We start from the raw sequence: 13,482 nt of genomic DNA on the forward strand, positions 1-13,482 counted from the left end.
CAACCAACGCACACGTGCGCGATGCCCGCATGTCTCCGGGGTCGAGCGACCGGCGCGCGCGACCAGGGTCGCAAGCCAACAACCACGCCATAGCAACGGAACCCCAAGCGGACTACCCCTTCGCCAGTTCCGCTCTTAGCTAAGGACGGGTTCGCTTTGGAAATGATTAACAGATGCGTGACGCTAGCATAATTTGCGGTGCCGCCCGGTGTCTCTAAGGACGCAACTAAAATTTGGACCAATCAGGTGAGGCCAAGTGAACCATTCCCCTTCCAAACCATTATAAGATTAGGCCCCTGCAAAACTTCGATGTTTTCTAATGCGCATGCACTGAAAAGTATAGGACAAATTGCGTAAAACTGCGATACAGTTAAACCCAACCCAGCAGTGCACGTTCTTGCTTTCTCCAATCAGCCTGAAACTGGCCACCATGTTTAACGTTGCCCATGTGTCTCTGTCGTGTTCGTGGGAAGAGCCTGGCATCTGGCACTTGCGCTCGTTGTGGTCATGGCGCGAACCCACTTATCCTCCTGAGACCCCGCTATGGGGATTTGTCCAATATATTGGACATTTAGAAATGAGACAGTACTCCTGTGACAAGGCTATCATCCTCGTAAAACCGCGCTGTCCAACTTACTGGACACCTGCTTGCGCCATCTATGCAGCATTGATGAAAATACATCGTTCAAATTCCCGCCGAAACAGTTCCACAATGGCGGCATTCAGCGGCGCAGCGTTTTACGGCAGCTGCCGGAGAAGTAAGCACTGTTTCTCGTATTTCTACCTGCTTTCAGGGCATATCTTTGATTTTATATTAAAGTTAATACAACAGCGTACGCGCAGAATACGAAATTTACACTGTTCGCGCGTTTACTTTTTTTTACGCTTCCTTTGATTTCACGTGTCCAATACGTTGGACGCTAGGACTCAACCCGGTTATTTTGACCGCACTATTGCGATGGCCTTGTTATGAACAGCAGGTGAGTAGTGTTGGCATTTAGCGGCTTGTGGACGAAATCGCGTCTCTTTTTTTCTTTAGGGGACCGGCCTCGCGTGTCTGATGAGTTAAGCTGAAAACTTTTCTTTTTCAGTCCATGGCTAGGACCCGCCAGACAGGTGTCGCAGGTGGTCTCGTAAGGAAAAAAAAACACATCGATATCCTTCTACCAGATATTGCGCGCATGTACACCGTCAACATGGGTGGTGTTGACAAGGCAGACCGAATGATAAGTTACTACAGGATAGAAGCACGCGCTCACAAGTGGACAATCAGAGCTATCTTTCACCTCTTCGACATTGCCCTCTGCAACTCCTGGGTGCAGTACACGCGGGACATACGCACCCTAAAGAAACAGCGGAAAGAAATACTCAAATATATGCAGTTCCGCCAATGTGTTGCTAAGACTCTCGTGGCTCAAGGGAAGAAGCAGGATGAAACGGAGAGTGAGAACAAAGCCTAGTGGCATCCGCCTTCAAAGCAGGCTCTACTGTCTCCTCGAGAATCCGAAGAGCACTACCCACTGCTCAATGCTGGCAGACACTGCACACGCTGCCCGTTGCAGACTACATGGCTGCGACATGAAAACACAGTTCTTTTGCAGCAAATGTCGGCTCTTCTTCTGCATCACAAAGGACAAAAAGATGTTTTGAAAGTGCCCACAGGAAGTGAACACAAGAGCAAAATTTTTGTTGAGCAGAGGAATGCTCTTTTTATGTACTTTATTCACTACTTTGCCTTTCAAACTATTAAAACATTTTTGCACGCAAGTTTGAGCACAGTATCTGCGGTACGTCATTACTTGCGTGCTGGGTGAAAAAAGACCGGGTAGCATCCCAGTGTCCAATATAATGGACATCGCGCTGAGCCGAAACTATCAGGGATATTGAAAAAATATTTATCACTTTTCACCTTCATAACCCTACAGACAAATTCTGAAAGTTTGGGAACAATCTGTGCACCCAAATGCATCCCGGGTCTCAGGAGGTTATTCTGGCTCATTTTATCGCCTTCACTCCGCTATAAGACGCCGACATACTGGTTGGTCGACGCTTACCCGGGGCATTTAAAGAACATTTAGACCCGCGGGCAAAAGTGACCGACCACTTAACCAGTTTTTGAACTGCCACTGAGCATCATTTGACAACGCACTTGCCGTTCTTACTGATGACAGTTTAGTCATGTGCCTCGATAACATCAAGCAAAAGCAACAATGACTGCTCTTCTAGTAACAGCTAAAAAGAAGAGTTCCAAACTGCTAACGAGGCTCCGTTTCTCTAGCACAAATGCATGCAAAGGCAACGCTATGTTGCCACATGTTGGTGTACTGCCGTACATCTCTTACCATGCTTGAACCACTCAACGGAAACATATCAGGTAGTTGGCAACCACTTCTTTACGAGCTCGGGAGGACTGGCAATACGCAAGTACTGTGTAAGTCCCTTTGTAATGGGAAATAATCAGTGTAAGATAAAAAATGACAAATAGATCAGGCCACAGCGGCTGCACATCGATGGGAACGAAACAACGCAACAACGGACATGTTATAGAACTCCAGGTAGTCTAAATTAATCCACAGCCACCCACTACGGCGTGCCTCATAAGCATATCGTTATTTTAGCACTTAATACCACAGAAGTCAACTTTTTTTAATATATTGAACACACAGGCTGAAAAGTAAGCACATCGATCAAAGAACTAAATGACAGGGTACCAGATAAAACGGTGTCTGGAACTTCGCTGCATTAAATGCGCAGAATAAAAGAGGAAGAATAAGCTTTATTTTTATATTGCAGATTTGAGACCTAGGCCTCTCTACCTATTGACAGCCTTGACCCTTGGGCCTCGGCGACATCTTCGGCCTAATGGATTGTCTTGAGTTGGTCTTTCGGTGCACAGGTGAGCAACGCGGTCTCCCATTGCTCTCTGGTATTGTTCATTTTATTGTGTGTAGGTGTCCGTGGACAAGCACAAACCATATGTTGTAGGTCCGCCCTTTTTTGACAGAATCTACATCTATCCGTGTAAAGGTCCGGGTAGTAGCAGTGGTAGGCCACCGCGTTTGGATATGTATCAGTTTGTAAGAGGCGTCATGCCGTCGCTTGCCGTGTACTTAGCGAGGAGTGTGCCGAGGGGAAATGGGCCCTTCCCAAATTATAGTGTTTGGTGGTCTCGTTAAAACTGGTCATCCGGTCTCTCTCCGTTCCCTGTATTTGTTGCACGTCACCTGCTCAGCCCCTCCATTCTCGAGCCAGGTTGTGCGCTATTTCGCTCCCGAGAAGGGAGGAGTGTGCGGGTGCCCATATAATGTGAACGTCTCGATCTTCAGGAAAGTTGTTTAAAATTCTCAGCGCTTTCGCCGAGATTCTTCCTTTTGTATAGTTCTTGATGGCTGTCTTGGAGTCGTTTACTACGATTTTAGCCTACGTGGAGGCTATTGCCAGTGCTAAGGCAGCCTCCTCCGCCACCGCCGCCTTTCCTGTTTTTACCGTGTCACTAACTCTGCAGTCACCCTCTAGACTCGTACCAACTATCGACATACTCTGTCTATTTGCGTACGCCGCCGCGTCCACATAGACCACATCCCTGACACTACGGAATCTTTCGTGGAGAGCTCGCTCTTGCGAAAGCATCAAAACCTTTTCCTGATCAAAGAAGCGCAACGCTCACGTAACAACAGAGGCTCCGCTTTCTCCCCTATCTACGCTCTGATGCAGCTACTTCGCTGACGGGTTGTGTCAAGAAAACTGGGTGGTAACAATCTAGAAAAATGAGTGTGTGGGCCGCTTTTCGTTTCTGTATAATGCATGCGAGTGCATTTTTGTTATCCCTGTTTACCACATTAGTTTTCGTCGCTTCTTCCTCATGGTTATCAGGACAACCGGCTTTATAGTGGCACCGCGCGGACCGGAAGTGGTGTCGCGAAGCCTTCACAAGCCGGCCCAATTTCTGGACGCAGAGCGGCAGCAGCCATCATTTACGTGCCCGACCACCGGTGGAATGGCGCCGCAACTTCCACTCCTAAAACTTGAGCGTGGAGCTGCGCGAAAGGACGAAGCGACAAGAGCGGCAAATGGCCGACCTGGAAGAATTAAGCGATTCACGACGCAACCGCGACCGCTGCGGGCGGAAGTAGGGCCGGCACACGATGGAAGCGAGTCGCCGTGCGGTATTTTGTAGGCACGCTTCGGAGATTTATCGCTAAACACACAGTGTAGGAGCACACACAGAGAGTTTTCACATTCTGCCACCGTCCTAAGTGTCTTGTGCGTGCCACTTCGCCTTCGAAGGCACGGTGTTGTGTAAACAGAAAGGCGGCCGGTTTCCAAACAGCTTGCTTCACTATCGCCTGAAGTTTCGTGCGTGGCGTCGCTTGAGGCAAGATATTTAAATTCATTTGCTCTAACGCGATTGAATAAAGTCATGGATAGGCGCCGCGTGACCCTCTAATTCCGCATGCAATTGTTCCAGGAACAACGCGAAAAATACAAGACCGGAAGAGAAACATGTTATCTACTTTTCAATCCCTCGAACAAATTATGCGTTCTTCTTTCTGTGCACTAGCTTTCGAACTGTCGCCTAACAATTACATTGCTCGAGCATTGTTATTTGCGAATCTCCATTTCTAGAACAGACAAGCTTTCTGCTTTCAGGTAACTAATGGCGATAGGCGTAACGTTTCTAAATGGACAATATTTCAGTCATTAGTGTCGTTTTTTCCACTTCTTTTTCATTTTGTTTTATTTTTATTTATTTTTTTATCTCACATTACGCCGGTGGCATATGCTGACCACGTGCAAACGCGGCCACTAAACCGCGGAAAGTCCTCGTGTCCAGTTTCCCAAATCGACTTGATGACGTGCTGTGAGCGAACGAAAGCCTGCGTCACGGCAACAGTGTCATCTTCATGTGTATACAAAATTTGTTTTCCTTTCGTTCTTCACTTCAGAATGGTTATGATCATTACGACGGCGCGGCGTTGCATAATGCGAAGCTTCGTTCAGTGAACTCACGTGTAACTCTCGCAATAACACGTGTATATATATTTTTACAGCGATACTCTGAATGGAACGCCCGGTACTTCACAGTTATATTTAACAAATCTCTCGAGACGCCGACAGTTTCTCGGGTTTGGAAACAAGCTAATATCATTCCCGTCTTCAGATCTGGCAGCAAACAGCTAATCACTAGCTACAGACCTATATCGTTGCTTCCCACGTGTTGCAAACTTCTCGAGCACGTCATCCATAAGCCCATCATTCACTATTTATCGGCAAACAACTTTCTGTCCCCAGAGCAGCATGACTTTCGAGCAGGATTTTCCACAACAACGCAATTATTAGAATTTTCGCATGACATAGACACATCACTAAATAATCGCGGTCAGCTTGATGCCATAGTTATCGACTACTCGAAAGCATTTGACACGGTAAGCCATAAAAACTACTAAAACTTGCTGCAATCTTTCCTGGTAATAAACTAATTTACTGGATATCCGATTACCTGCAGCCGATTCCAATCCGTCACTTTTAATTGCAAAACCTCTTCTATAGCTCAGGTCGTGTGTGGTCGTGGCCTATCGCATTAGGGTGCCGCTGGGCTCAGTTCTTGGGCCACTCTTATTCATCATATATGTTAATGACATTATTGAAGTAGCCAGAAACATACAAGTGAAAATACGTCTCTACGCAGATGATTGCGTAATCTATTCCAACATTCGTACTCTTCGTCATCAAGAAGTGCTGAACAACGTATTTTCATCATTTTCAGACTGATGTAACACATGGCAGATGAGCATTAACTGCAGCAAAAGTGTGGCAATGACTTTTACTAACAAGAAACAGACCCTAAAATTCACATACAGCACTCAAGTGTACAGTATTAACGAAGTTAACGAGTTCGAATACCTTGGACTTACTTTCGCAACTAACCTTCACACATCAATCACAATCACATCAATATAGTCTGCTCTAAAGCGCTGCGAAAATTAGGGTGCCTAAAACGAACTTTAAAACACGGCGATAAAGAGTGCATGCTTACGGCCTATAAATCACTAATTAGACGTGTTTTAGAGCATGCTTCTGTAGTGTGGTCGCCTCATCACATACAGGATATTTCGAAATTAGAATCCATTTAGAAAAAAAGCTGTTAGATTTATCTATGGCCGTTACGACCGTATGTTTTTACCTTCATCTCACGCACGTGCTTTGCACCCATTGTCGTTTCGTCACACGTGTGACCGTCTAATCCTGCCGCAGAAAATCGTACACGGATCGACTAACGTTGAAGCGCGTATCTCGCTAATCACACCTACTGCTCGAGTAACCCGACGTACTCACCCATTAAATATAGATCCCTTCGTTCCAATAATAGATTGTTTTGAATGTTCTTTTTTTTTCACACACTGTTCAGCTATGGAATAACTTGGATGGGTCACTGCGTTTATTGCCGACTAATCAATTTCAGAAAGAACTGCCTAACCATGGTAGGTATATATATATATATATATATATATATATATATATATATATATATATATATATATATATATATATATATATATATATATATATATATATAAATCACGATACGGTAGTCACACACACACACAAACGCTTCTCTCTCTCTCTGTTATTTTAAACGCAATTTTTGAAGTGCATATGAGCTCGGTTGGGTTGTTTCATTGCCGAGATTCGCAGTGTACGCATAGATACCGCTTTTCCCGAAACCTGCTAACTCGATAAACTGGCGCTCCTTCACCCTTCAGGACGACTGTCAATGCATTAGAAAGGTTGTCATTACATTGATATCCTTTCATTTCCTCCTCATTGTAGTGGCCAGTATCCTATATTTGCTCAAATGCCATGAACACAGGTCACCGTAACTGTTTCAACGTTCAGTCCACTAAATATACAAGTTAGCTTGTAAACCCTCCCAGTTTCAAAAGAAAAATATTGGCGTCGACAAGTTCGAGGCAGCAGGACATACGTGACGCCAGGCTACAAATAAGAGCTGAAAACAACTAGTGTTCTTTCTGCATCAAATCTAACGGATATAATAAAACAGCTGTCAGCGCTAAGTAATAGAAAGTGTAAAAGATTACGCTTAAATTGCCATTATCACATTCACAATGTCACTGAAATTACACGGGACGAAGCAAAAAGGCAGACGTAGGTGGACACGACATATTCACAAGGGTGTGAAAGTGCGCATAAGATTAAAGAGCTGCGAAGCGTAAAAATTGAGTGAAAAGATCTCAAGACAGTTCCAGGTTGTTCGTTTGTGTAACGGAGGAAAGAAAGAGCGTCATACGAGTAAGGAGGATGTCAAATTTACCTTAATTTGGTCCAGATTCTGTTCCTGGCAAACGGCTGCACAGAAGTAGAAGTTCTCCCGTGGAGTCCACGAAATGTTGCATGTTACTTTTCTGGCCCGCCTTTCATCAACATCCTACTCTTCCTTTCGTGTAACCGTTTTCCTCATTTCGATGTTATCCGTAGGCCGTCTCCGTGAGCGCTGCAGCACCACAGATACGACGCAGTGCCCCGTTACGATTTACGACTGATCGTGTGCTCGCAAAGCCGACAGGACGCAGACAATGAGATAAGAAAGGAAAGAAGTTAAGAATATCGAAAGTGTTTTCCTGTTCCCGCAACAAATAAGTTGCAGCGGAGAAATAAAGGTGAACCGGACACATTATATCGCGAAGGGCTGTGTGTGTGTGTGCGCGTGTGTGTGCGTGCGTGTGTGTGTGTGTGTGCGTGTGTGCGTGTGTGAGTGTGTGTGTGTGTGTGTGTGTGTACGGATGGAGAAAGAGTACGTGCGTGTGAGGGAGAGTGCGTTTGTGTGCGGGGAAGACAGAAAGTGTGTTTGTGTGCGAGGGAGAAAGAGCGTGTGTATGCGCGAGGGAGAGAGAGGCTGCGTGTGTGTGCGTGCAAGGGGAGAGTGTGTGCGCGTGCTAGTGCCTCCATATTTGCATGTGCATGCACGCGAGTACGTGTATGCGTGTGTGAGTGTTCGCGGTGTGTGTGCATGCCTAAATCTGCGTGTTAGTGTATGTGTGCGTGCGCTTGCGTGCTTACGGCGCATGCATGGCGGCGTGTGAATGTGCACGTGTGCGACCGTGCGTATTCGTCTTTCAGCATGCATGCCTGCGGACAGAAGTGCGTGTTTGTGCGCGCATGGATATATGTGCGTGCGATGGAGAGAGCGTGCGAGTGCTTGTGAGGAAGAGAGTGCGTGCTTGTGCGAGGGAGAGAGAGTGCGTATGTGTGCGTGCGAGGGTGCTTGTGAGTTTTCGGGTGTGAGTGAACATTTTCCTGCTTACACCTACTCTTGGAAACAAGCGCGGTGTGGAGAGCATTAAAACCCGTGTTTAAATCCTCGAGACAAGAACGAATGACACTGCATTTGTAGCACTATCTCTTTCTTAAAGCGAAACCGACAAAAAAATGCGCCTGTGACGTCAGTATTGCCGCCCTTGGCTGGCGCGGCCCCGTAAGAAGCAGCCAAGCAGTTCAACTTCGTTATCTTGCTTCCGTTGGCGGCAGCGCAATGCCTTGAGAGCAATGACGCGCTAAATCTGCACTATCATTCAATCGTGCATCGTTTCTGTGACCAAGCATGCCTTCGGCAGCGCACGTTCGTTGCTACATTGACATTTCAACTTTAAACGGCTTGCCTTCGGAAAAACGATGTGAATAAATATCGACAGTCGCCTGGCCGCAAGGAACATGCTCACGGAGCCGTGCCATTCATCGCAATATCTCGAAAGGCTGGAAGCGGTCAGGTCGATGTTAACCACGATCTTTTCCGCGTCAGTTAGGCTTTCAGAGAACGCTTAATTACAAAATATTTGTTCATAGCTCTTACAGAAGCATCATTATTAAGCATATATTCGCTCAACTACTATATGTCGAAGACAGGCTCCAGACTGCTAATTTGCTTTAGCCACCCAAAACAATTATTTAAACGATAATTAACATACATTCGTAAATTGCGCACACAACTGCTCAACTTGATCCGTATCCGGAGGTTACTATCTGAACACTCGAATGATAACAATAATGTCAGGAAGATTTACATTGATCTATTCCTTAATATTCGGTGCCGGTAAAGAAGACCGCCTGTATATTGTTGGTGCAGTAGGCACCTAATAAAGCAGTTGCGAATACTCGGACAGGTTTTCTTGACGCAATTCAAGTTGAACTTAGAACAGATGCACCCAACCGTGCACCTCTGTCTTTACAATGTTTTCTCTTACATTGTACAACAAACGCCTCAGCGCCACGGTACATCAAAAAAGGTGTGCGGGAGCATTATTTGCGCTAATAGATTTCTGAGCATTGGTGGCATCAGGCTTGGTTTCCTTGCGTCATCAGGAATGAAAGGATCACATAGCTAGGGGCCCAAGCAGGTAGACTACTTCCGCCACTGGGTCGGCGTAAGATTACAGACAGATAGGCGAACAGACGGATGGACGGACGGACGGACGGACAGATAGGTTCGAAATGGCTGAATAAAGGCAAATAATGCTATTTGCCCTAATAGCAACTCTCTGGGGGAAAGCATTGGATAATGTTTTTCCGTAATTCGTAACAGATGGGGCAGTGCGGACCCGATTAGATCTGGGTTGGGACGGAAAATATCGGAATTTTAGGATGAGTGCTTTGCCGCGAATAGATTGATTGTTTAAAGTGAATTATAATAAATCCTTCGGTTTTACGAGCAAAAACGACGATATAATTATCAGGCACATCGTAGTCGCAGACTCCCGATTAATTTTGCCTACCTGGGCGTTCTTTCAACTTCCACACAATGCACGGTACGCTACACTTCTTGCATTTCGTTGCCGTGGAAATGCGCTCGCCTCGGCTGGCATTCCAACCCACACCCTCTGACTTAGCGGCGCCACGCCGAAGTCACAGCTTTAGGGCGGCTGGAAGTGGGAGGCGTGAAAACCGACCTCTCCAAGCTTGTCGCAATGCGCGATCACTTCAATGTGGCACTGTTGTCGGGGCGGGGGGGGCGACTGGAAAACAGTTAATTAGGGTCTGATTTATCTTGCATGAGTAATAGACAAATCGCGCAACAGAAGGTCCCCGGACTGACGTATGATGACGACATTCTGCCACTAACGGACAACGCATGTGATTTAGACACTTGCGAATATTTGTGGCAAAGCAGCGACAAACCTAGACCTTAAGTTTGCACAGAGAAATCGGGACTTATAATCTGTAATGAAAGGACGAATAATTACATGGTGTCAATTCAACAGCAAGTCATACGCATAGTCAAGCACTGTATATACCTATGCGTATATACAGGGTGTCCCACGTAACTTGAGAGAAACATTCAAAATATGCAAATACAACGTAGCTGAACAGACTCAAAGTAATGTTGTTTGCCATCGCTTGGAGATACTCAGATTAATTTTTTTTATTTGGCTTAATTAAATAACTAGCCCTAATTAATTATTCAACTTCTCAAATATTATAATTCGGTTAAAAGTGTCAATGAGAAAACTGTATAGCAACACGAATACTCCCAATCAAACAAAAAATGCAATGCCTCATAGCCCCCTAAGACAGAGGCTACGAGCCCTAAGTAAAGTCAAGCGAACAGTACTTCAATTCTTTCTAATCGCGCATACAACATACAAAGCAGCATGTCGAAGAATGTCATCATCAATGGCTCATACCCCAGTAAGCAAGCAAAAAAATGCAATGACTCATAGTCCCGTAAGTTTCATGGCTACTCACTTTGCGTGAATTAGCTGCGATGACACTACCTCTGTTGTTGTTGTCGGTGATTTCAATGTGTATGTGTGGGTATCGAAAAGGGAGTGGTTTACGCGTTCCGTGTTGCAGACATACCCCTTGCGATGCCACACTGATCCGGCCCAACCATCCATCCAGCGGCATACGTGCACCGATTTGACATTCTCAAAGAATGTGATTGCAGTTGCGAGTGAAATAATGACGACCCTCAGGACAATAAATGAGTTTGTACCTTTTGTTCAAAATTATGTGTCACCTCCGAGTCATGTGCTAAATAGCTTCGCTCGTCAACCACCTTCACGGAGTGGAATGGCTCATGAATTTTTTTTTCTTTCTCTTTGTCTTTCTTTTCTCGCTTCTTTCTTTGTTCTCTCTTTCATTCTTTTGTTCCTTCTTTCTTTCCTTCATTCTTTTTTTCCTTTGGTTTCTTCATTCATATTCAGCCACTGCATCTTTGCTTCCTTACGAAGGTATTAGCCATTCCTGATTATGTCGTTCTTTTTTCGGGAAGGAGCCATTGCTGCTGGTATTTTTTGTACCATTCCTCTACTTTTCTTGTATCACTCTTCTACTTTGTGTCACTGTACTAGACACCGCTTATTGGGGGGGTGTATGAGCCATTGCTACGAGCCACTTGAGCCCTTCGCCTTAATTAACCGTGTGCCAATGTAGCCGTGCGGTTTGGGGCTGCTTCCACCTCGGGCACTAGGGTCGGAACTCATGTTTCCCTTGACTAGCATACTTATGTCAACATTAATTCTAAAAAAAAATCCGGTATTTTTTTTCTTTATGTGTTCACAATAGACACTTAAAATATATTCCGCAAGGAACTCACCCCAATACTTCAGTACTTTTTGTTCTAACACACACGTGCGCGCTACTCTATTTCATCCAATGTACTAAAAATTATCCATTGCTCTCCACCCGGCAGCTTAATGACGCCAGAAAACCGACCCTGATGCCACCAACGCTTATATAGTAATCGGGAGCACGCACAACGTTCTCGCATACCTTGTGTGATATACCGTAGCGCTGAAGTGTTTCTTGTATAGCGTAGGAGCAGAAGCAGAAGTGCACTGTTGGGCACAGGTGCTTAAGTTGATGAGGTTGAATTGCGCCAAGAAGACCCGTCGAAGCAATCGCACCTGCTTTTTAAGAAGCCTACTGCACCATGAATGTCAAGGCAGTTATTTTTTAACGGTGCCAAACTTTAATAGAGCAATATAAATCTTGCTGACATTATTGTTATCATTCGAGTGTTGAAATTGCTAGCCTGTAGCCTCTAGATACGGTGAGAGTTGATTAGTTGTTTGCGTAATAAACGAAGGTACGATAATTAAATTGCCAATAATTGATCTTAGGCAGCTAACGGACATGATTAGCTTGGAGCCAGTCCTCGAGATTATCTAGCTGAGCGAATAATTATTAAACGTGCGTCTGTATTGCACAAATGTTTTTGAAGTAATCTATTTGAAAGCATAACTGATGCTGAAAAAGAACGTTTATAAGGGCGACCTGACCGAGCCCAGTCTTTTGTGATAATCTGATCAATGGCATCGCTCCGTGAGTACTGTACATTCCTTGCGGCCCGTCCGCTGTCGATGTACAGGGGGAAAACTCGGAGCGCGTGGCATCGGCGATGCGGCGGGCGCTGGAGTCGCGCGGCGTAAGCAGCTCGCGCAGGCGCAGACGCTCTAGGGGCGGAGTCGTGACTTGCGTCGTCTGCTACGGCGGCGCGCGCTGGCCGCCGCCGGCGCCTCTGGCCGCCTCTGACCGGCGCGCGCTGGTCAGAGGCAGTGTGCGTATTCCATTGTTACTGCGGGAACTGAGCCGATATTCCTTACTAAGCATTGTGCGACGCCAAACTCTGAGCTTTCATTGGCCACATTCGAGTTCTACGAACTTCTTTTGACGACATGCTTCTTTCGTTCTTTCGAAAGGCCGGGGTACTTAGTGCGTGCACGTATATTTCTTCGCTGTGTGTGTTACCGTAACACGCAACGACAAGAAAGGGACACCGAACTGTGCGCCCAACGTGCTCGGTCTTTATTTGGCGTGAAAGGAAAACAGAACACTCAATATAATGACTATGCGAGTCGAACACGATGAAAGAAACGGATAAGAATAAAAGAATGCTTTAGGTTAAGGCATTGAGCTGAAAGTGTTCTTTCTCGACAATAGTTCATTACACAAGACAGGTTCTGTCAGCCGACGAGGAAATGCACGCGGCACGCTCCGAACATCACTTATGGTATCTTCGACTGGTCGCCTGTATGCCCCGAAGCACAGTCGGGTAGATCGGGCGTTTCCCGAGCTCAAGGGTAGAGGACAAGCGCGTAAGCCGAACGTGCGACTCGCTCTCGGAGGAGAAAATTGCCGATGCGAAACCACGTGACTACTGCCAACGTCCGATGATTCGCCTATTCAAAGCTCCCGGCGTTGCCGGAAAAACCGGCGGACATGCCGGTGGGACGAGCGCTCGTCGAGACGCCAGCATGCAGTGGCCTAGGTTGCCAAGGTTACGGTGTGCCGTCGCCAACAGCAGCGACGCGGCGCTGCGATGACGTTTCAATCTCGATGACTGCTCCGACGACAGGGCTCGGAGCGCCTCAGAGCGCTCCAAGATGGAGGAGAGCAATCGCGAAGAACCAGCCGAACGCAGGGCGCGCACCCTCTTTCAACCAGCCGAAGACAACGCCGCTCGCG

The 13,482-nt window shown here is 46.3% G+C and overlaps 1 long non-coding RNA gene across 1 annotated transcript; it reads left to right on the forward strand.

The window, feature by feature from the left end:
* The first annotated feature begins 528 nt into the window (after positions 1-528).
* LOC135907066 (uncharacterized) lies at positions 529-4,424 on the forward strand. The gene is made up of 3 exons (XR_010565883.2): positions 529-758; positions 2,794-2,896; positions 3,874-4,424. It is a non-coding gene; the product is annotated as an uncharacterized lncRNA (long non-coding RNA).
* The last annotated feature ends 9,058 nt before the right edge of the window (positions 4,425-13,482 follow it).

The sequence above is a fragment of the Dermacentor albipictus genome, unplaced genomic scaffold, assembly GCF_038994185.2.
Source record: "Dermacentor albipictus isolate Rhodes 1998 colony unplaced genomic scaffold, USDA_Dalb.pri_finalv2 scaffold_14, whole genome shotgun sequence".
Classification (NCBI taxonomy): Eukaryota; Metazoa; Arthropoda; class Arachnida; order Ixodida; family Ixodidae; genus Dermacentor; species Dermacentor albipictus.